The sequence below is a fragment of the Anabrus simplex genome, chromosome 6 (genome assembly GCF_040414725.1).
Source record: "Anabrus simplex isolate iqAnaSimp1 chromosome 6, ASM4041472v1, whole genome shotgun sequence".
In the NCBI taxonomy this organism is placed as follows: domain Eukaryota; kingdom Metazoa; phylum Arthropoda; class Insecta; order Orthoptera; family Tettigoniidae; genus Anabrus; species Anabrus simplex.
In genome coordinates, this window is record NC_090270.1 from 331,164,444 (window position 1) to 331,187,770 (window position 23,327).

The following is a 23,327-nucleotide window of genomic DNA, read 5'->3' on the forward strand; positions in this document are numbered from 1 at the left end:
TACTACAGCCCCTACACACCCTCATTCATAGTGAATATTCCTAAGAGTTGCCTAATAGTGTATTGAATAGTATAGCATCTATTGATTTTTGGTATTCTTTCTGGTACTCAACGGTGATATGAACTTTACAATGATTCTTCCATAGTTCTTTATTTTTTCTTTCTGATACCAGTCCTTGTACTCTTCAACTACAGCAGCTCTCGAACAACCCACAAGTGTAGCAAAGGCATCTAAACATGGTATCTGGAACTCCTTTTAACGATCAGATTTGGACAACTTTAAAAAATCGAAAATACGTAGAGTGAAGGAAATTGAGCTCTCTCCGAACAGATTGCATTATTCATTTAACAGTATACGCTCAGTAAGAATTTCTCAGTAGATACATAGGATAAAATGGAATTGTCATCACGAGAATTTGATCCATGAATTTCTAGTTTAATAATAGAAATGTTATTGGTTTTACATCCCGCTAACTACATTTACAGTTTCTGGAGACGCCAGGTGCCGGAATTCTGTCTTACAGGATATCTTTTACGTACCAACACGAAACTGCTGTATTTGAACATCTTCAAATACCATCTGCTAATTCGGAAGAGGAAGGCCAGTGCTCTACGCTCTGAGCTACTCAGCCTGGCGTAATTCTGGTTTATTAGCGACTTCTACGGAGACTGGTTCTTGTATATGGCATTATTACAAATTAAATTGAAAAATGAATATTTCAACGGCCCGGGATTAATTCCAGGGACTTCCCCCTAGGATTAGTAGTAGAGTGTCGACTACAGGTTCAAAGCAACTAGGTGTACCATCTCCCAAGTCACTCAGGGTTCGCTCTATTAAAAAAAAAAAGCAGTCATGATGTCACAAAATATTATCAGTTAAAACTAAAGTTTTTTGACATATTTTTAATTAAACAGACCGTTTTCAAAATATCAGCAAGAAGCCATTTCATCCTCTTCGTAGCTTCCTTTCCTCCTCTGAATACTGTAAAGTTAATTAGTCCCGCATTTCATTTAACACCATTGTAAAATATATACCGAGTCTCAAATTAGCCCAACTGCTTAGGGATAAGAAAGGGCTAGGAGTGGTAAGGAAGCGTCTGTGGCCTTAATTAATTAATTTGGTTATTGCGAAAATGGGAAACCATGACACACCATTTGCAGGGCTGCCAACGGAGGGGCACGAATCCTCTATATCCCGCAGCTGCTTTAAAGTGATTCTAGAACATAGTCTATATATATTTTAAGTTTGCTTTAGTCTTTCTGATACAGATAGGTCTTATGGTGTAGATGTGATAGAAAAGGGCTATGAGTTGAAAGAAAGCGACCGTGGCCTTAATTAAGGTACGGCCCCAGCATTTTCCCTGTTGTGTAAATGGCAAACCACGGAAAATCTTCTTCAGGGCTGCCGACAGTGGAGTTCGTACCCACTATCTTCCGAGTGAAAGCAGATAGTTAGAAACAACACACTTACATACATGCATACAAACACACATACATTAAACCAGCGATCTCTAAGGTCTTTTTATGACATGAAATATTTTGTAGTGAACAAAAGTATAATTTTCACAATGAAAAGAAACCGATAATTATAGGCTATTGCTGGATTTCTATTTGATTAATTGCCATCTCTTGGATTGTAAATAGAGGGGTATGATGTACCCTACTTTTGGAAGCCATGTTCTCATACATAAATGATAAATGAAGTAACAATACCATTTCCTTGTTTCCACCTCATGAATACTAATAATCTAGAGTATAATGAATATGGATTTAGGATATTCAGGCAATCGAAGTCATATATTGTGAGAATGGACGTGCAGTAATACCTTCGCTTGAGTGTTTTCCTTGCCCACAGCACTTACAGGGGTCAGTAGGCGTGGCACTTGCTGGGTAGCATAGCTCATCTCCTGCGCCAGAAGTCGCGGGATCGAAAGCTGCCAATGACATTAGTTATTAAGAGAGTTTACATGCTAGAAGCCTTTTTCTGTAGATTCTATGACATAATGAAGAATTTCCAAGAACAAAGTCTTTTAATACCAACAGGCATTCAGCGTACGGAAATTATTTTTTCTTCTTCTTCTTGTTAGATACAACCATATATGGACTACGGAGACACAATATAACTTCATTCCTTTTTCAATGTGTTTTTCCCTTGCTTTTTACTTTTCTGTCAAATATTTTTCATCTATTCTTTCTTCTTAGCCTGTTTTCTGCAGAAATCTTAGGCCTTTCTCCGGAGAAATGCTTTACCCCCACACCTTCGTTCCAATATAGGGATGTCACCGCTAGTGAACTCGTGCCCTCATCCTGAGGTGGTGCAGCTCTTTTTAGACACACCCCCGATGGAGGTGAGCTGCTTGTATCACTTTAACCACATACCAGCCCTCCTGCCATTCTGAAATTTCTGGCAGTGACCGCTGAATGGCATAGTCGCTAACTTCCTACGAAGGAGGGCGTGGTTCGCATCCTGAATAATGAACGTGGGATTTTAAAGATATGTATTATAGCTCCAGTGATCAATCCAGTATCAGAAACTGCTGTTATCGTTTTCGTGTTATCACTTCCATTCTTTCACACTTACATTTGACCACAGAACGCACAACCAGCAGGATGTAACTGTATCGTTCTGATTGAGCCGACAGCTGACATATTGTAACCTTTCGTGGTATCAGTACATCAATAGACCATAATATTCCCGCAACATGACGTTAAAAATGGAACACCTTGGATGAGGCCTTCGACCGGGCGCGGCGCCGAAGACCCCTTCTCCCCTACTAGCGTTACAAGGCACTAGCTGAGCCGGTAGAGACATACGGGTCGCAGTCTGTCCTTACTGGGCAGTAATCTAATAATTTACAGTAGGGGAATCATAATAATGAGAGGAATACTATTTACCTATGAAATGAGAAGAGTGAATAACGTTTTTTTAAAATTTTAATGCCTGAGAAAACACGTAGATAATTTATACATGGATATGCCACCATATTAAACCTATAAATTAGACACCGTAAATTCCCTTGAGTGTGTAACTGTCCTCTCTAGTCCTTTCCCTAGAATTGCAATTCACTCTGAAGATATTCAAACACATTATGCACTAGTACCGTTGTACACAGAAATAATTGGATGATGGCGTATCTTGTATTACTCGCCTTATTTACATTATTACACTATATATTCAAATACCAAGTCGTCGTCCTATTGGCGAGAATTAACCTTAGTTATCGAATGAACCAGGTGAGACGTATTTGATATATGAGCTTGTCTAAAATATCTGAAAGTCGTCTCACTTATTAGAAAGAAAAAAAAACACCTATCTCGCTATCTCATAAAACAAGCAAATAATACACATCGTATGTTCCAATGGGATGTCACCTAAATATATATACACGAATTCGACACTTGTACAACGATGGCCCCTAAACAAATCATATTTAGCGAAACAGAAAACAATACAGTATTCAAATACATATCACACCTGTGGAGAGAAGGCAATAAATACACTCGACATTCACAATATAAATCACGGACCGGGGCATCCGCCCGTAGCTGGTGGCAGCAGCATAACTGCCTCTGGCGCTGATGAGACATGAACTCATGTCCCGTGACAATTGTGAAGCGTGACTTCCACTCTGAAAATCCCTAGCCGTTTTAATTAGCATAAAGAAATGGGGGAATTCTCTCATTTATTGGAATTGTAGTTCTAACCAACGGTGTCTATTTCTGACTGGTTGCATGTAATATCGATGCCGGAGAGAAGCAGAACGAGCCCTCTAACACTAAGTTCCTCTCACAGCGGCGATAGTATTTCACATCCCTCCTTACCTGGCCGGACTTTAAATCTCACCGGCCAGCTGTTTACACTGTCCTCACCCTGCGCTTTCACTTTCAACACAAGGGAACTCAGTCCCGTTATCTAGCCACCTCGGCATTTCGCTTCAAAATATCATTATTCCTTGGATGCCACACGCATCAATTAAACACATCGGCTTGCATCTAGCCTACTTTATACCATTAGCACAGGATAAACAACCTTGCGCATACTTTGCTTATATTTCATCAACACCGCATTCGATCTATTCCTTATCGGCTAGAGTAGCTCAATCTCATTTCTCGGCATAACCAATACACGCATATTTTGGAAGAAAGAAAGGCCCTAGCATTCGGGACAAAGTATGCTAACACTCGCGTTCTAAATAAATTCACACATTATCACACTTCACTTGTCATATCGAGGTTTCTTCTTCGCCATACTTAATTTATACAAGGGGATGACCTAACACATTACGTGAAGCATCTACTACAGAAAACCTTGAAATTTCTAGATGACTCATATTACTCGTATCTTTTTATCAATAGTACATGGAGTGATTTTCAAGAACATTAAAGAATCCCTTTTAATTCCCATAGTGCTCCACGGTAAATCAAATCTAGGGTCTTAAATTATCATGCATGAATTCCCATATTAAATAAAGAAATACGGTCCCGGACCGTGAAGAAACATAAACACTAGCCTTATCAATAACTACTACCATCCCTTTGAGAACAACGAAATCTTACCCTACATTTCTAAAGAATCTGCATGCATTAAATATTTACATTTTTACAGGAAATAGACTTTCAAATATTTTCACAATACTCATCTGCCTGGATCACCCCACAGCTCACCCAAGAAGGCACATCTAGTCGTTTAGTCTCCATTACGACTGCATCAGCAACCTGGAGTCCGGTGTTCGGCTGCCGCTGGGTGGATGGCATGATGTCTTGATTCCCCGTGACTGATGTCACTGGCACACCACAATGAGGGAATCTGACTTAATTATAATTGTGATAATTGGCAACACATTATAATTTTCTATGATCAGAGAGACTCATGGGCTCGAGTTCTCTAACCAAGCACCGGTAATGTTTGTAGCCCGTTGCTTTCCCTATTGGCTGTCTATTCTACTATCGGCAGTTAGGCCCTAATTATCACGTTCACACTTTCACTGTTATTAGAAGTCCCAAAGCTACCCTTACGAACGTGGTTTGACCTTGCCTAATTCAGCACTAGTTTATATGGGAGTACAGATTAGCTACTACGTCTGGGATTTTTTTTCACCGATAACGCCCTGAGTTTACGCGTCGCCACTGAGCCGCACTTTCTCCTACACCTGATCATTCATCATTATATGGTTACTGGATCTCCCATGTTATTTCTTCGGCAGTTAATACACTCGTGGATTTACTTACACGATTTCACAGCCTACTAGCGTTTGATTTACGTTTTCTTTACTCATATATTCGTACACGTAAGCACTCTGCATATCATATGACCGTCATGGTTAGGGTTAAATACCGCACTCTGTTAGTATCAATAAATCTTCACTCCACTGTTACATAATCATATCACTGATAGAATTTCAGCTACATAAACACTATTCAAATGATTATTGACTGGTCACACTTTGTAGCACTGAAGCAAAGAATACTGAAGAGTCACTCACATTAGGTACCACTTCACTATGCCACTGGCAGAATAGAACAAGATGTTTGCCTCAGTTCGCACCCCCTTTTATCATGAAACGTGTCAGACTTGAGAGAGAGGGTAAAACTCCTCCTACCTGCAGAAATCGGTCCGGTGGCACGTGGTTTCCAGGATCGATCAATGCATCAAATTAAAGCTCAATTGCGCGAGTTTCTACTGATCACTTATCATTTTGATCACTTCACGCGTTTTGCTTTAATCTCGAAAGCGTCCTTTGATATCCCAGTGAGGGAGGGGCTTGCAATTTGGCGGTTCCGTGGCTTCGGTCACCCTAACAGCTTTCTCCAGATGGTGAACACCTGTGGGATGTCCACAAACTGCGCAGATTATTCCATTAGAATCATGTAAAGGACTTCTTGGTGTCAAAATTTTCTATAAAATTCGCCGCTTTTAATGAACCTTGAGTCATGAAAATCTGCCTTGTAGTATGCGAGTTATGTTAATTTCTCTCCTGAAAACAGTTGAAGACAGGTTTCTGGCAGCGGTGTTTCCGCGGGAAAAGGAGCGAAAAAGTGATATTTGCCAACGCTGGGCACGACCTCCGTGACCTACTTGCTGTGGGAGTGTTTCTTTCTCTGTCGCGGCTGAGTGAGAGCGCTTCTGGCCGGAGGCGAAAATATGTCTCGGTACAGTACTTACGCGCAAAGAGAGTTTGGTGCGTGGGGCTGACAGCTCGCCACTCGCACCCCGTGGTGGGTGGACGTGCGCTGACTTGGGCGCTAATTAACGTATGAAAGCGCGGAAAACGGCATATTTGAGCGGCGGGATGCCACAATATAGCCTTGATGATGTGATGAACGGTCACAATATCGGACACTGCAGTCCAAAGATTCCCATAAAGGCTCTCATGGCCGCGGTAGAATCAGCTTTTGGGTGGTTAAGCCGTCTGCTTTTGCAGAATTCCACCCAGACGTGCCGTCAGTTGGAATTTTTTATTCACACGCCCCTCCAAGACTCTGCTTAGCAGTGGCGGACTGTTATTATTATTATTATTATTATTGTTATTATTATTATTATTATTATTATTATTATTATTATTATTATTATTATTATTATTATTAGATGCCGAAAATACCAGAAAACTGATCACGCAAAGCTCACTTAGAAGTTGTGTATTTCCTTCTTTGCCAGGCAGCCTTCAATTTTTCTCTTATCGTGGTTATTCCTTCTTCTGTCCACTTGTCTCTTGCCTTCTTCTTCTGGTTTCTCTCTGACTCTACTTCCCACTTGCTGATTTTCGTTCTGTAGCAGATTCGGTCTGCGATGTCGGCCACTTTGATTCCTGGTTTTTCCAGGTCTTGGCGGATTTCCGTTGTCCACCTATTTGTTTTGATGTTTTCTGTTGCCTTTAGTAAGATTTTTGTCAGTCTGTTTTCTGGAAGCTGTTTGATGTGTCCGTAAAATTTCAGGCGTCTTTTTCTGATGTCGGCCGCGAGGTTTTAGAGCTCCTCGGTTTTTGTTCGAGATTGCAGTCCGTATCATTCATCTGTCAGTTCTGGGCCGATAATTTTCTGACGATTTTACGTTCGTCCTTCAAGATGTCTTCGAGTACTGTTTTTCTGTGGAGATTCAGTGTTTTACTCGCGTTTATAGTGTTTCAGACTTGATCACGGTGTTGAGATGTCGAATTCTGATTAAGATTGACCAGGCTACGGCCACACGTGCAGTAAATGCAGTTCGCCGGATGCAGTTCAAGAAGGTCTTGCTGTTGAAGGGATAGCCCAGAACTCATTTCTTTCACTGCATAAGCTGTTGGACAGTGGCCACACGAGACGGTATTTACTGCGTATTTCATTTTCGTTCATTACGTAAACACTAGTACATTTACAAAGTATGGATTATGTGGACAGTGAACATGTCATTCTGGAAGTGGAGAAGTACCCATGTTTGTACAATACGCGCAGTAGCGCCGCTATGAAGCTCGTTCCCCCGAAAATGCGCCCGTCGTTTCCCGATGAGGAAAGTTACGTGTTTATTTCGTAGTGCAAGATTGTATATCATTACAATGAATAGCAACGACGACATTTCGCCATTATAACTGACTATAGTTCGTGAAAAGTGTTCAGTGACATTCGGTATTATAAAAAAAAAATATTTGTCTGGGTAAAGCTTCAGGTTCTTGACCTTTCGCTGATAGTAGGATGAATCCACCACTTTCTTTTTTTGCAACGCCGCCTCAGTCGTACAAGTGAAAGATTCATAACTGAACTAGATCTTCGGGAACAACAGATGAGGATCCTGATGATGATGATGATGATGATGATGATGATGATGCTTGTTGTTTAAAGGAGCCTAACATCTAGGTCATCGGCCCCTAATGGTACGAAATGAGATGAAATGTTATGACAATTTTAAAATCCAGAATCATCCACTGACCAAATTCGAAAACGTGAGGACAAAGAATTAATGGATGGATGGATATGAAGTTAAAACAATCAGTGGATCCTAACCGCAATGCCCTACATTTCCAGAAACTAGCGTTAAATAATAGTATTACTGACTAAGGGACTGCGTCTAAAGCACAATACTGAATCGATGGTGCTTGTAGTCTAAACGGGTCCAAAATCCAGATCATCATCCCCTCATAATGGTACTTATCGCTAGGAAAATAGAACCATTCTATTTATCATGTTGCGGTACTAATCAAAAGTCGCGTAGACTCGCGGCATTCCACACAGTATGGTACTACTCACAGGTAATGAAATTCGCACATGTAGGCCTAATACAGACCTATGGTGTTTAACACACTGCGGCGCTATTTTTTTTTGCTAGTTGTTTTACGTCGCACGGACACAGATGGGTATCACGGCGACGATGGGACAGGAAAGGGATAGGAGTGGGAAGGAAGCGGCCGTGGCCTTAATTAAGGTACAGCCCCAGCATTTGTCTGGAGTGAAAATGGGAAACCACGGAAAACCATTTTCAGGGCTGCCGACAGTGGGGTTGGAACCTACTATCTCCCGAATACTGGATACCAGCCGCACTTAAGCGATCGCAGCTATCGAGCTCGGTGCGGCGCCATTTACAGGTTACGCAAACCTATGACGTTCCTCACATAAGTGTATTAACCACAGGGGCCCGCACTATCCCGTGGTGTTCCTCACATAGTGGGTACTAAGCACAGGCAAGGCAGAACCATGGTGTCGCTAATCCCATGGTGTTGCTCATATAGGGGTACGAATCACAGGTACTGTAGAAGCCGGCAACGCACTCTATTGCTACTAAACACAAACCTATTTGGTACATAACATAGTGGTACTACGCGCAAGTGAAAGTGACCCATGGTGTTTCCCGCGTGGTGGTACTAACCACAAGTAATCTCATGGTTCTAATTTGATCATCCCGTGGTCGCCCCTTTTAGTCGCCTGTTACGACAGGCAGGGGATACCGTGGGTGTATTCTTCGTCTGCGTCCCCCACCCACAGAGGGGATGAGGATCCTTGCTCTGCAGCAACTGTGCTACAACTGGATTTCCTGCCGCCGTGTGGCATCCAGCGGCAGCAATTGCCATGGTAGGCCTACAGTTTTCGCTGCTTGCTGCAACTGTATTTACTGTCTCGTGTGGCCCTAGCTGAGAGGCATTTTTTTAAAAATGTTTTGCGTTCGGCCGAGGGCTCTGCTCATTTTCTGGATGCGGACCTCGAGGGCCTTCTGTTCTTTTCCAGTTGGTACTAGAATTTGTCCGAGATATCGGAACTCAGTTACTTTTTCGATTGTGCCAAATTTCGTGTTAAAATTCTGGAGGCTGCAGTGGTTATATATGACCTTGGTTTTTGAGAAGGAGATTTGTAGCCCGAATATTTCTGAGCATTTCTTGAGGGTTTCAATTTGGCTGATTGCCTGTTGTTTGTTTGTTGGGAGGATCGCGAGATCATCTGCGAAAACGAGACAGGAGATTTTTACATGTTTCCTTGTCATACTTAATGGTTGCCAATTTCCTTGAGCTTTTAGAGCTTGTTCCCATTTTCTCATGATTTTGTCCAGGGCTATGTTAAAGAGTAGTGGGGAAAGTCCATCTCCTTGTCGGACACCGGTTTTTATCTGAAAATTTTCAGATGTATTTCCTATGAATTTTACTTGGGAGGTTGTTTTGTTGTCCAGTCCGTATTCACTCAGTGTTCGGAAGAGGGATTGCCGGTCAATGGAGTCGTATGGTTTCTGGAAATCCACGAAGGTGCAGATTGTGGGTTGTTTTCTGGTGTGTCGCAATTTCAAGATAGTTTTCAGATTGAGTATCTGTTCTGCACAGGAACTGTGATGTTGTTGTTGTTATTATTTTATTATTATTATTATTATTATTATTATTATTATTATTATTATTATTATTATTATTATTATTATTATTTCTTTGATTCTTAATTTGTTTACCTTCCAAGGTTGGTTTGGCAGGGGAGGGGGCATTACAACTGGGGAAAGGAGCCAGTACCTCGCCCAGGCGGCCTCATCTGCTATGCAGGAACCTGGTGTGAGGGATGGGAAGACTGAAAGGGATAGACAAGCAAGAGGAAAGGAAGCGGCCGTTGCTTTAAGTTAAGTACCACCCGGCATTTGCCTGGAGGAGAAGTCGGAAACCATGGAAAACCACTTCGACGATGGCTGAGGTGGGAATCGAAACCCCCTCTACTCAGCTGACCTCCCGAGGCTGAGTGGACACACTTCGAGCCCTCGTACCACTTTTTAAATTTCGTGCCAGAGCCGGGAATCGAACCCTGGCCTCCGGGGGTGATAGATAATCACGCTAACCACTACACCACTATTTTTCTTTATGTTCCGATATATTTCATCATTACTTCTTGATTTCCAGAGTTCTGAAGTTCCTAGCGGACCGAGGATTTCTCGTATAATGTTTCTTTCCAGTACTTCTAATTTATTGAGCTGTAATTCAGTACTAGACAGTCACCCGCGGGTAGGCCCCGTACTGTACTGCAGTGTTGTATTTTGAGGTTTTTAGAAAAACACATTGTGTTGCAGATATTCCTAGTTGCACCGTACTCTCCTTCCATCTTGTGTATCCCTTCTTCGACAGCGGATTTTCCGAAACCATTTTCTTGAATTGTTTCTCCCAAATATTTGAATTGTATTATTATTATTATTATTATTATTATTATTATTATTATTATTATTGTTATTATTATTATTATTATTGTTATTATTGTACCGGTTAGTACAGTACACCTATACGCCTCACATTTGAATTTTCCGCCTTAAAGTACTCCTCTACAGTTGAAACTCTAAACTTTGAAACTGAATTAATTCAACCGTTTATCAGAAGATGTCACTGTGTTAATTTCGAATTGTTTTTGTTTTCTAATTATCAAGAAGTGTGAACATTCTCTCACAGATGTCTCTACCAAAAACTATGATCATGCACCCTGGTGCGAAGTGATGGAACTTTTCTTGAAGATATTTTATACTCATAAGTTTTCCTATAACTAAAATTCGTTCTTTCATTTGTGAGTTGGCAATACAAATCTTTTTTTCCGCCAGTTTTGAAGTTAGCCAATCAATAATTTCTGTCATTAATTTTCAGCCAATTGTGTCTTTCTTCCCCAATTTTTGATGTGTAATTTTCAGTTAGCCAATAAACGCCTATGGGTGTGTCTTAATTATTCATGAAAGGTCTCGAATCTTCCCCGAGAGTATCAAAACTACTGATTTTCCTGGCTCTCGGCCACTCGTACAACGTCTAGCTTAGTGTATGGAAGTATAGCAGGAGGCGGGAAGCGCCTCTTTCATCCGCCAGCAGCTCTTCTACAAGGTAATGGCCTTTTAACATCTTTATTTCTTGCTAGCTCAGCAGTTTAGCCCTCGGGGAAGGTCCGAAACGTTTTCATTGTAACCTACCTTTCGAAAAATGTAACTTAGTGCCGGCTTATGTAAAAGTTTCTTATTATTTAACTGTAAATCGGGGATAGAGAGTGCTTTACCCTCTCGAGCTCCCCTTCATTTTGAGTTGAGGTGACTACGTTTTCATAACCGATTTTCTACTCTTAAGGTATTCAAATTTTCTTATACGAGTCACCTCCCTAGTTTGGGAATAGCCCCTGTATCATCGGCCTAGGGCCCCTTAGGTTTTATATGGTTTCATGTAGGAGTGTAAGCAACGCCTCCATTCATCTTGGTATTTTGGGCCATTTAATTAATCTGTTCTTTTCCACTGATGCCCTGTAGGCTGGGTACGAGATACCCGTGTTTAATTCTTGTATGTTGTGCCTCGATGGCAAGTTTTGGTAAAGTCTGGTATTGCCTTTAATAGGCTTGAAAAATTGAGAGCGGGTCAGCTCTTTCTTGTGTTTGAAAAGTGCCTCTGGGAGGCTTGAGGTTAAAAGTTGGGAGCAAGTGCTCCTTGAATGAAGGCGTTTTCTGCCCTTTGAATAAATGTGTGTATCTTGGTAATGTTGGGCTAGTAGCTCAAGGGTTATGTAACTGAGGCTCGAAGCCAGAACTTGTAAAGACCTCGAAACTTGTGCTTTCGTTTGTAAAGTTATCAGTGTACCTGTGGTTTTTTAATTGTTATTTCACCTAGTGAAAATCTGTTAAATCTTGTTGTCTATTGAAAATATAACCTTTATTGAAATTTTAATTCATCTTTCGGACTTGTAGTTAGACCCATTCCAGCCCGCACCTTCTTTCACCTCTGCATTCCATGGATAACTCCGTAACAATTATTATTATTATTATTATTATTATTATTATTATTATTATTATTATTATTATTATTATTATTATTATTATTATTATTATTATTATTATTCGTTTCGTCCGGCTGTGGACCACGTTATTTCAACCATTTGCATCCTTGAGCTTTAATTCTTTTGCCAGTACTCCCGCATTCGCTTTCTGTGAGCCTCCTTTCTTTCATCAGTCCACTTCTTCCCTGTTTTTAGCTTCGGCTTTTTTTGGAATCGCAGGTATGCTCGAACTTTCTTTTGGAGAGGAGCACATTCCTGGATGTCTTCCTGTGTGATCCCTATTTCTTGAAGGTCTTTTTCAACTTCGTTGAACCAGGGTCCCATGGTTTTCTTGTTTATAAAGAAGGATAAGATCCGGTTGGTCAATCTCTACGAGCTCATACGTGTAATGTGGCCTTAAGAATTAATCCTCCGTTTACGAATGGTGTCCGTTATCCTTTCCACATGCAGGTGCAGTTCATTGTTATGCCGTCTTCTGTACTCACCATTTTCTCTGATTGGTCCTAGGATCTTTCTCAGGATTTTTCTTTCTTTAGCTTCTAACTTTTCAATTTAACCATTCCTGTTCACTACAAGGCATTCTGCTGCGTATTATTATTATTATTATTATTATTATTATTATTATTATTATTATTATTATTATTATTAATAATTGTTTAGTGGAATTATACTCAGCTTAGGAGACACGTACTGGAAATGATGTGCAGGAAAGAAATATCCATAAAGTAAGGTGAAAGGAAGTTGCACCAGGAAGGAAAGGCGAAGAAAACCGTTATGCAGATGTAGAAGTTTAAACTGGCGGAGTGGGTAATATGAATAACAAGTCAAGAGGTGATGGCTTCCTTCCAAAGTCTCGCTGCAGAATCTCGGCGAATACTTCCTTCCTGTAAGCCCGCTACATCAGTTCTATCAACTGCCAAGTGTCAGAAAAATAAACAAAATAGGCTAAAAAAATGAAATGGAGTGGCGTATGGCTTCTAGTGCAGGGAGTGTCCGAGGGGAAGTTCGGCTCGCCAAATGCAGGTCTTTTGATTTGACGCCCTTAGGAAATCTCCACGTCGTGATGAGGATGAAATGATGATGAAGACGACATATACACCCAGCTCCCGCGTCAGCTAAATTAACCGATTATGGTTAAAATTCCCGAACCTGCCGGGAATCGAACCCGGGACCCCTGAGACCAAAGGCTGGCACGCTAACCATTTAGCCACGGAGTAGGACAAAATAGGGTAATATTACGATTCATAAACGCACTATTTTTAAATACCAGCAGTCATGTTCTTAATGTCATTTAAGATAATTTTATGAGAATTTATTCGGGTACAGCACAAACGTTTTTCCAAAAGGAATCGTATTAGTGAAAATTAAACAGCAAGAATATCTCGATCACCAAAAGCATCCTAAATGCTATAGGAATACCGAATTTTATCACCAGATTTGTTCACAGTTTTTAAAATATCCAAGTAATTCCTGAAAAGCATTTAATGAACTGTCTTCTAGTAGAATGGAAATAAGGAGTACATACCGTTGTCAAAGTCCTGTTCGAGCTCTGACACTTCTCAGCAGGTCAGCCTTTTTATTTCGTCGTTAGTGTATAATCTCAGCACAGAAGTCTAATACCGGCACTCACCTGCAAGACAAAAGAAACATACAATATAGGACGGTGCTTAAGATCTATAATAAAAACAATAGCTCTTCTCTTTATAGAAAAATTCAATTATAGAGCGGAATCAAATAACAAATATATTCTAAGAAGTGGAAGCCCTGAGTTTTGTTTATTATAGTAATGGTAACTACTACTACTACTACTACTACTACTACTACTACTACTAATAATAATAATAATAACAATAATAATAGAACCCAAGGAACAAAAGTACACTGGATAGTAGACACCCAAAAGGATCTTGAAGAGTTCAATATGGATCAATCAATCAATCACTACTGATCTGCATTTAGGGCAGTCGCCCAGTTGGCAGATTCCCTATCTGTTGTTTTCCTAGTATTTTCTTAAATTATCGCAAAGAAATTGTAAATTTATTGAACATTTCCCTCGGTAAGTTATTCCAATCACTAACTCCTCTTCCTTTAAACGAATATTTGTCCCAATTTGTCCTCTTGAATTCCAAATTTATATTAATCTTTCCTACTTTTAAAAACATCACTCAAACTTATTCGTTTACTGATGTCATTCCACATAATCTCTCCAATGACATCTCGGGACATACCACTTAGTCGAGCAGCTCGTATCCTTCTCATTAGTCTTCCCAGCCCAAACATTGCAATATTTTTGTAACGTTACTGTTTTATTGGAAAACACCTAGAACAAATCAAGTTGCTTTCCTTTGGATTTTTTTCTTTCACTTTTTGAATCAAGTAATCCTGGTATTGGTCCCATACACTGGAAACATACTATAGTTGGGCAGCTTAAGTAACAACGGCATGCATGTAGCGTGGTGCTTTGACCTTCCTTACAAGTTTTATTCCAAGCGATACCTTCAAAAACACAGTTCCATTTAGGACTGCAGAAAAAAGTGATTCCAACTGTAATTCATATTCTGATCTTCCCAGTTGTAAAAGCTCAACTATTCGTCTACTAAATATACACCGTATAACAAAAAAAAGAGACGCACCAGGAAGGAATTGTCCGATGGGGATACAAATCGGTGGATGTGAGGAACAGACATACGAAACAAACGATCAAAAATGCAGAACAATCGAACGATTTATTCCAGAGTTAGAGCGTTACAAAATGAGGACGTCAATAAGGTGTTGGTCCGCCCCTGGCCTGGATGCAAACTGTCACTCGACGTGGCATAGACTGATAAAGTTCCCAGATGGTGTCCTGTGGAATTTCGTGCCAAATGGTCTCCAACTGTTGGGCTAAATCGGCAACATTCCGGGATGTTCACGACTGCCTTCCCATGACGTCCCAAATGTGCTCTATGCGAGAGAGATCTGGCGAACCAGCTGGCCAAGGAAGGATATGGCAAGCTTGAAGACAGTTCATAGCAACACGTGCTGTGTGCGGCCGGGCATTATCCTGTTGGACAGTAAGGCCTGGATGTCGCTGAAGGAACGGTAACACAACCGGCCGTAGAATGTCATCAACATACCGCTGTGCTGTCAGTGTGCCAGGAATGACCACCACAGGGGTTCGGCTAACAAAAGAGATTGCACCCCAGACCATCACCCCCTGTTGTGGGGCTTTGTGGCGTGCGATAATCAAGGCAGGATCCCCACGCTGGCCTGGACGTCTCCAAACACGTCTACGCATGTCGTCAGGGCACTGTTGGAAACAGGACTCGTCACTAAAGACTATACGTCCCCAGTCAGGGCAGTTCCACGTTGCTCGAGCGCGGCACCACTGTAATCTGGCTTGACGGTGAACAGGCGTGAGTGGTAAGCGGCGTAACGGGCGGCGCGAGCGCAAATTCCTCTTGCTCAGGCGTCTTTTGATGGTCATGGTGGACACTCTGGATCGTTGATAACTACGACTCCAGTGCTGTGACAACTGTTCTGACAGTCGCTCTGTCTGCCCGTGCTGTTGTGGCCCTCGGTCGACCACTGCCGTCCTGACGCTGATGACTGCCGTTGCTGACCCACGCTTGCCAGTATCGTCTGATCGCCGCAACACTTCGACCCAAACGTCCAGTGACAGCTCGATTCGACCAACCAGCTTCTTTCAATCCGATCGCACGACCTCTTTCAGACTCTGACATCTGCTCGTAATGAGCACGAACCGTTCGGCGTGGCATTCTTACAGCCGACGTTACGAAAGCGCAGTCGAATGCAAGAACTACTTTGAGTTCGGATGAGCGGGAGCTCCCGTTATTCATTCATTGTACACCAAACTTTAATCATTTGCATGTTCGGTCCGAGTGTTTTTGCATACGTAATTTCCTTACATTCGAACAACGCCTTCCCGGTGCGTCGTTTTTTTGTTATAGAGTAAACCCTCACAGATTCTCTCCATTGACAGCTCGGTAACATCCCGCTTAATCGTCCCACCGACACAGATAGGTCTTATGGTGACGATGGGATAGGAAAGGAACTAAGCGGCCGTGGCCTTAATTAAGGTACAGCCCCAGCATTCGCCTGGTGTTAAAATGGGGAAACCACGGAAAACCATCTTCAGGGATGCCGACAGTGGGGTTCGAACCCACTATCTCCCGGATGCAAGCTCACAGCTGCGGGCCCTTAACCGCACGGCCAACTCGCACGGTGTGTTTTAATTCCCGGATATATTTCAGTTTTAACACAAATATAGTTCATTACTCAGCGATAATAGTGTCTTGTTATTTATGTAAATTTCTCATATACACATGTGATATTGAAAATTTTGATGGAACACCTACCTTCAAGTACCACCAGCCGCCTCTGCTAAATAGTGATAGAGAACAGCTATTAATATGTTGCATTGTTTGTTTCTAGCTCCTTGCGGTCATCAAACAGATTCCCTTCGAAGGCAGTTGTTTACTCTAACGATACACGTCATTACGCACCCTCAGCTTATCCCACATGTACAGACTTCAAGGTCTGTCACCTCCACTCCCCACACTACACGGACAGACAGGTAGAGCAGCGGTAACAAAATCTCTCCCCCTACTCTCAGCATCGAGGCCAGGCTTGAAGAACACACCAGTGTTCTAGATATTGACACTGAATCAACACCAGCGGGGAGAGCCTGTCCTTATCGAACGATACCGTTCTGCTGTTTCTAAACAAACCTTTCTCTTTCAGCCATGGACACTTCGTGGAGATCTCAAAAAATGACGTTTTCAGGTTAAAAAAAGCCAACGTTGTAATCATGGAGGTATGCGGGGTAATTGGTTACGAGTTCGCTCCGTGTTTTCACCATTTCTGAATCTGTTCGGGACGCAGTCCATTAGCAAGTTAAATTTGCAAGTTCTTGGACTCATTTAAGAAATGTCTAAGTTAACATTTGATAGCGTGATTGTGGTGGTTGTTTTAAGAGGAAGTACAACTGGACAACTATCCTCTATTAACACTGATCAGAAGAGGTCTGTAACTTCAAACATTGAAGGGCTTGATAAAAGGAAAGAGGGCCACGAAGGGCGTGACAATGAAACAAACCTAAATTCCTGGGGGAAGGAAGGGGGGGGGGGCGTAGATTAGCATACACGTTATTCCCTGCATATTGTAAGAGGCGACTAAGAGATGCGCCAGTGGCTCTCAACTTGGGAGCATGGTTTGGCGATCACGGGACTCTTAGCTGACTCCTGGCATTGCTTCCAATTACTTGTGCCAGGCTCCCCACTTTCATTTATCCTATCCGACCTCAATTGGTGAACGCTTGTACTTTTCTGAGCCTGAAGGTATTAGGTATAGAGGCCTAGGATGCCTTTCATTCTCACGCCCTTGAAGGCTCGTGTCTTTCTCTGGCCGATACTTCCAATTTTCGAAGTGTCACATCCCTTCCATTTTCCTCCCTGATTACTGTCAATAGAGGATTGTTGCCTAGTTGTACTGCCTCCTAAAACAGTATTCATTCCTGCTGGGCTGAGTGGCTCAGGCGGTTGGCAGGTTCGATCCTGGCTCAGTCCGGCGGTATTTGAAGGTGCTTAAATACGTCGGCCTCATGTCGGTAGATTTACTAGCACGTAAAAGAACTCCTGAGGGACTAAATTCCGGCGCTTCGGCGTCTCCGAAAACCGTAAAAGAGTAGTTAGTGGGACGTTAAGCAAATAGCATTATTATTATTATTATTATTATTATTATTATTATTATTATTATTATTATTATTATTATTATTATTCATTACCACCAGACACACACCCAACACCATCGGGTCGGAAAAGAACAATAGGTGACCAAGGGAGGTCGCATAAGAGAGACGGAAGGGGAGGAGCCTGACACAAGGAAGTGGAAGCAATGACAGACTCAGCTCCGGGAAACCGTGGTCACCAAACCACGCTCCTAATTTTAGAGCCCCTGTCATTTACAGCAGCCAGAGGATACCGTGGGCGCATTCTACCACACCCACCCAGATAGGGTCAATTGACAGAGATCCGCCACCACGGCGACAGCTCTAACCGCAGATCAATGATGATTGATTGAATTAGGAGTGGTTAAATGCAAATGGGTATTCGCCTAGTGTACGGTTAGCGTGCCTGCCTCTTACGGGGAGGTCCCGGCGTTAACTCCCCGCCCCGCATAAGGATTTTAATTCTTGACTAAGTGCACTTACAAGGAGAGGAGAGACACTCCGTCCAACAGATTTCATAAGCTTCAATATACCTGTGGGGGACGGGGGGGACGGAGAACCTCAAAAGTAACTCGTGTGTAAGGGTTTTGGTCAATATGCTATCGTTTTCGAAAATAAAAGGTCAAATGTCATGACGCAGAATCCGCTCGGACAAAGTGAAGATGATAGAGCAATAAAAGGCGAACAAATTTTACTTAAACCTATCGGGTCCGCACCCTAATAATTTCCGAAAAATTGATGAATCCCCATTCCAATATCATGCATTGGGTATACTTGGATAGTTATATCGCAGTCAACCGGAATGGAGGCCTAGTGGTCACAGTACTTGTCTGCGACGTGAGTTCGAGTCTTGTCGCAGCTATATTTCCTGTAAAGAAACAAATTAATATTTGAAGGAACGAGAGGATAAAAATGCGAGCAAAAATATTACGCAAATTGCAGTACACTTTACAGTATTCTTTCCCTGAAATTAATATAAGCCTAAAAGTTTTCACGGTTACTACCCTCTCTCTCTCTCTCTCTCTATCTCTATCTCTATTTGTATAAACTTGAGGTAGAAAATTATGTTCACGTCCGCCTCTGTGCTGTAGTAGTTAGTGTCATTAGCCGCCACCTCCGGAGGCTCGGGTTCGATTCCCGACGCTGCCACGAAATTTGAGGGTTGGAACAGGGTCCACTCAGCCTCGGGAGTACAGGGGCGTTCGATTCCCACCTCAGCCATCCTGGAAGTAGTTTTCCGTGGTTTCCTACTTCTCCTCTAGGCAAATGCGGGGATGGTACCTAACTGAAGCCACGGCCGTTTCCTTCTCTCATCCTTGTCTATCCCTTCCAATCTTCCCATCCTCCCACAAGACCCCTATTCAGTATACCAGGTGAGGTGGCCTGGGCGAGGTATTGGTCCTCCTCCCCAATTATATCCCCATGCCCCAAAGTCTCGCGCTTCAGGACACTGCCCCTGATGCGGTAGAGGTGGGGTCTCCCGCTGAGTCCGTGGGAAAAACAAACCCAGGGGTAAACGGATTAAGAAAGAAAGAATTATTTATGCCTTTGCTGACGAGGCCTACTGTTTACAGTGCACTATGTCTTCTGATTTGGACTAGAACAAAGTTGTTACTTTCATTGATCTCTCGCAGGTTTTTTTTGCTACTTGCTTTACGTCGCACCGACACAGATAGTCTTATGGTGACGATGGGTTAGGAAAAGCCTAGGAAGTGGAAGGAAGCGGCCGTGGCCTTAATTAAGGTACAGCCCCGGCATTTGCCTGGTGTGAAAATGGTAAACCACGGAAAACCACCTTCAGGGCTGCCGACAGTGGGGCTCGAACCCACTATCTACCGATTACTGGATACTGGCCGCACTTAAGCGACTGCAGCTATCGAGCTCGGTGTCTTAGTCTTATCCTTGGCTTTGACAATATAGAAGTGACAGATGAGAGCGATGCTAGTAATATCATCCTTATGCAGCCAGTCCCTCTTATGAATGCTGTAAATGTGTCGCTCATAAGGACAGTTGGTTCGTACAATTCAATGAACTTCGACGAGTGGTAAGTAATAGGGCCTCCTGGCTCGGCAACCAAAGCAACGAGAAATTACATCACTCCTTATTTCCCTAGTATTCGTCTTCAGTGACGCATAGACCATCAATAACAGCCGATGGTGGAGCTACTGGGGATCAAACCAACCTTCAAGCAGTATACTCAAAATCTACCGATATTATCTAGATGGTGCGATATAATTAACCCTTGTTGGAATGGCTCGTTTATAATCAGACGAGGGGGTGGTTCGTGGCACGGGAAGGAGGGGAGCAATCCTCCACATTTCCACCTTCAAGTCGCACAATGAACAGCCCATCGCATCCGCAGCCGGCATCGAAGCAACCAGAAAGTCTATGAAACCAGATCATACCCTCCCTCTAAGTGATGCAGATGGGTTCCTTCAATACAAGCGTTGCTGCCAAACATTATTATTTACCAACAATAACCTAAGTGTATCTATTAGCTGAATGGCCAGCGTACTGTTCTTCCCTTCAATCAATCAATCAATCAATCAATCAATCAATCAATCAATCAATCAATCAATCAATCAATCAATCAATCAATCAATCAATCAATCAATCAATCAATCAATCAATCAATCAATCAATCAATCAATCAATCAATCAATCAATCAATCAATCAATCAATCAATCAATCAATCAATCAATCAATCAATCAATCAATCAATCAATCAATCAATCAATCAATCAATCAATCAATCAATCAATCAATCAATCAATCAATCAATCAATCAATCGCCTAGGTGGCAGATTCCCTATCAGTTCGTTACCTAGTCTCTTCTTAAAGGATGTCAAAGAAGTTGGAAATTTAGTGAATATTTACATAGTTAAATTATTCCAATAAATAATTCCTTTTTCTATAAATGAATATTCACCTCAATTTGCCCTCTTGAATTCCAATTTTATCTTCATATTTTCCTATTTATAAAAACTCCACTCAAACTTATTCATCTACTAATGTCTTTTTTTTTTTTTTTTTTTTTTTTGGCCAGTTGCTTTACGTCGCACCGACACAGATAGGTCTTATGGCGACGATGGGACAGGAAGGAACTAGGAGTGGGAAGGAAGCGGCCGTGGCCTTAATGAATGCACAGCCCCAGCATTTGCCTGGTCTGAAAATGGGAAACCACGGAAAACCATTTTCAGGGCTGCCGAGAGTGGGGTTCGAACCTACTATCTCCCTAATACTGAATACTGGTCCCACTTAAGCGACTGCAGCTATCAAGCTCGGTCTCTACTAATGTCATCCCACGCCATCTGTCCACTGACAGCTCAGAACATACCACTTAGTCGAACAGCTCGTCTCCTTACTAGCAAGTCTCCCCAAGCCAAATCTGCAACATTTTTGTAACGCTACTCCTTTGTCAGAAGTCATCTAGAATAAATCTTACTGCTTTTCCTAAGATCTTTTCCAGTTCTCGGATGAAGTAATTCTGGTGAGAGTCCCGTACACAGGGACCATACTCTAGTAGGGGTCTTACCAGTGCCTTAAACACCCTCTCTTTTACATGCTTACTACAACCCGCTAAATATCCTCTTAACCACATGAAAAGATCTTGATTCTTGTTTATAGGGGCCTAACATCTAAGTCATCGGCCATGAAGAGATCTATAACCTTGATGCACGATCTCGTAAATGTTATTACACCAATAATGATCCTTCCTTACATTAACACCTAGGTACTTCCAGTGATCCTCGTAAGGAGAGGTGATGGTATACAATTTCTAATCACTAGACTGCGTGCTAAAATCCTGGATTGAGTTCCAATCCTCACGGCAGTGCTCATACTGAGTTACAGCACATGACGCTGTTGATGGTGATTCGTCTACCGGATAGCGACGTTAAGACTTGAATACACAACTTGGTGTTATTCGACGGGAGTAAGCTATGTTCCGACACCGGGTTTCACCCTCTCCCCACCTCATTATCATCATCTCCTCACACCCAGGTGCGCAGGTCACCCATGGAAGTAAACTTGAATGACCTGCACCAGGAGAGACGAACATGTCCTGGGTACACTCCCCGGCACTAAGAGCCACACGCTAAGTAAATAAATATGAAACAGTTAAAAGATTACATGCCATCCTAATCTGAGCCCGGACAATAACACAACACTTTATTATGAAAGGTAATTTTCCTAAGTAATAATTATTAATTTGGCGATATTAGGTCGCGTAATGTTGATAATATGCTGACGCGTTTCGATCCTGCGACGAGGATAGTCTTCAGAGCACTAATAAATAATAATGTATTGGCAACTGTCGCTGCATAGTAACTAGACTCAAGATAGAGATACCCTGTTAGAAATATAGTTCATTCAGGGCCACCAGAGTCAAGGAGAGAGATGTTGACGAGTTAACTATGGTGGGTAGCCGTCACCTTTGTTAAGATTATTAGCAATTTCTATCGCCTCGCGAATGATTCTGGGCATAAAATGCTTCTTTTTATAAATGACAGAAGTTTCATCAAAAATGACTTGATGGCTATTCAGTATGGCATGTTCTGGTACAGTGGCAAAGTGCCTGCAATGTTTCTCAACCCTCGTTGATACATTTCTACTTGCTTAGCCAACATAAACCGATCGATAGGAGCAATGAATCATACATATTCCAGCACAGTTTAAACCAAAGGATCTTTGATAGACCACACTCCAATAATTTCCGCCTTCTGATAATATTGCCTCTTACCGAGCTCGATAGCTGCAGTCGCTTAAGTGCGGCCAGTATCCAGTATTCGGGAGATAGTAGGTTCGAACCCCACTGTCGGCAGCCCTGAAAATGGTTTTCCGTGGTTTCCCATTTTCACACCAGGCAAATGGTGGGGCTGTACTTTAATTAATGCCACGACCGCTTCCTTCCCACCCCTAGCCCTTCCCCGTCCCATCGTCGCCATAAGACCTATCTGTGGCGGTGCGACGTAAAGCAGCTAGCAGAAAAAAAAGAAGATAATATTGCCAATCCTATCCGCGACAGATTGTACGTATGACAAGAAGGCCTGGTACTGGCACTGTTTACTCTCGTGTTAAAGTTACGTAAGGATTCATCAACCGTAAATTGTTCTGCATTAATCAAAGTACCTTCTAAATCGCATTCAATGTTGTGTAATTTCACAGTACACTCAACAATGTGCGAAACTCCTTTCATCATTGGCAAGTATACATTTGACGGCACTACTTTCAAATAGCAACACGCGTTTTGCTTGCAAGTTTGTCATTATTCTTATCGAATGAAACTTACTCTGTCCAGTCAGGAGAACGTAACAGCATGATGTATTAGGACGCACATGGCATGCCCCCAGCGCTGCATCGCTCAATAGGCCTACATCTTAGC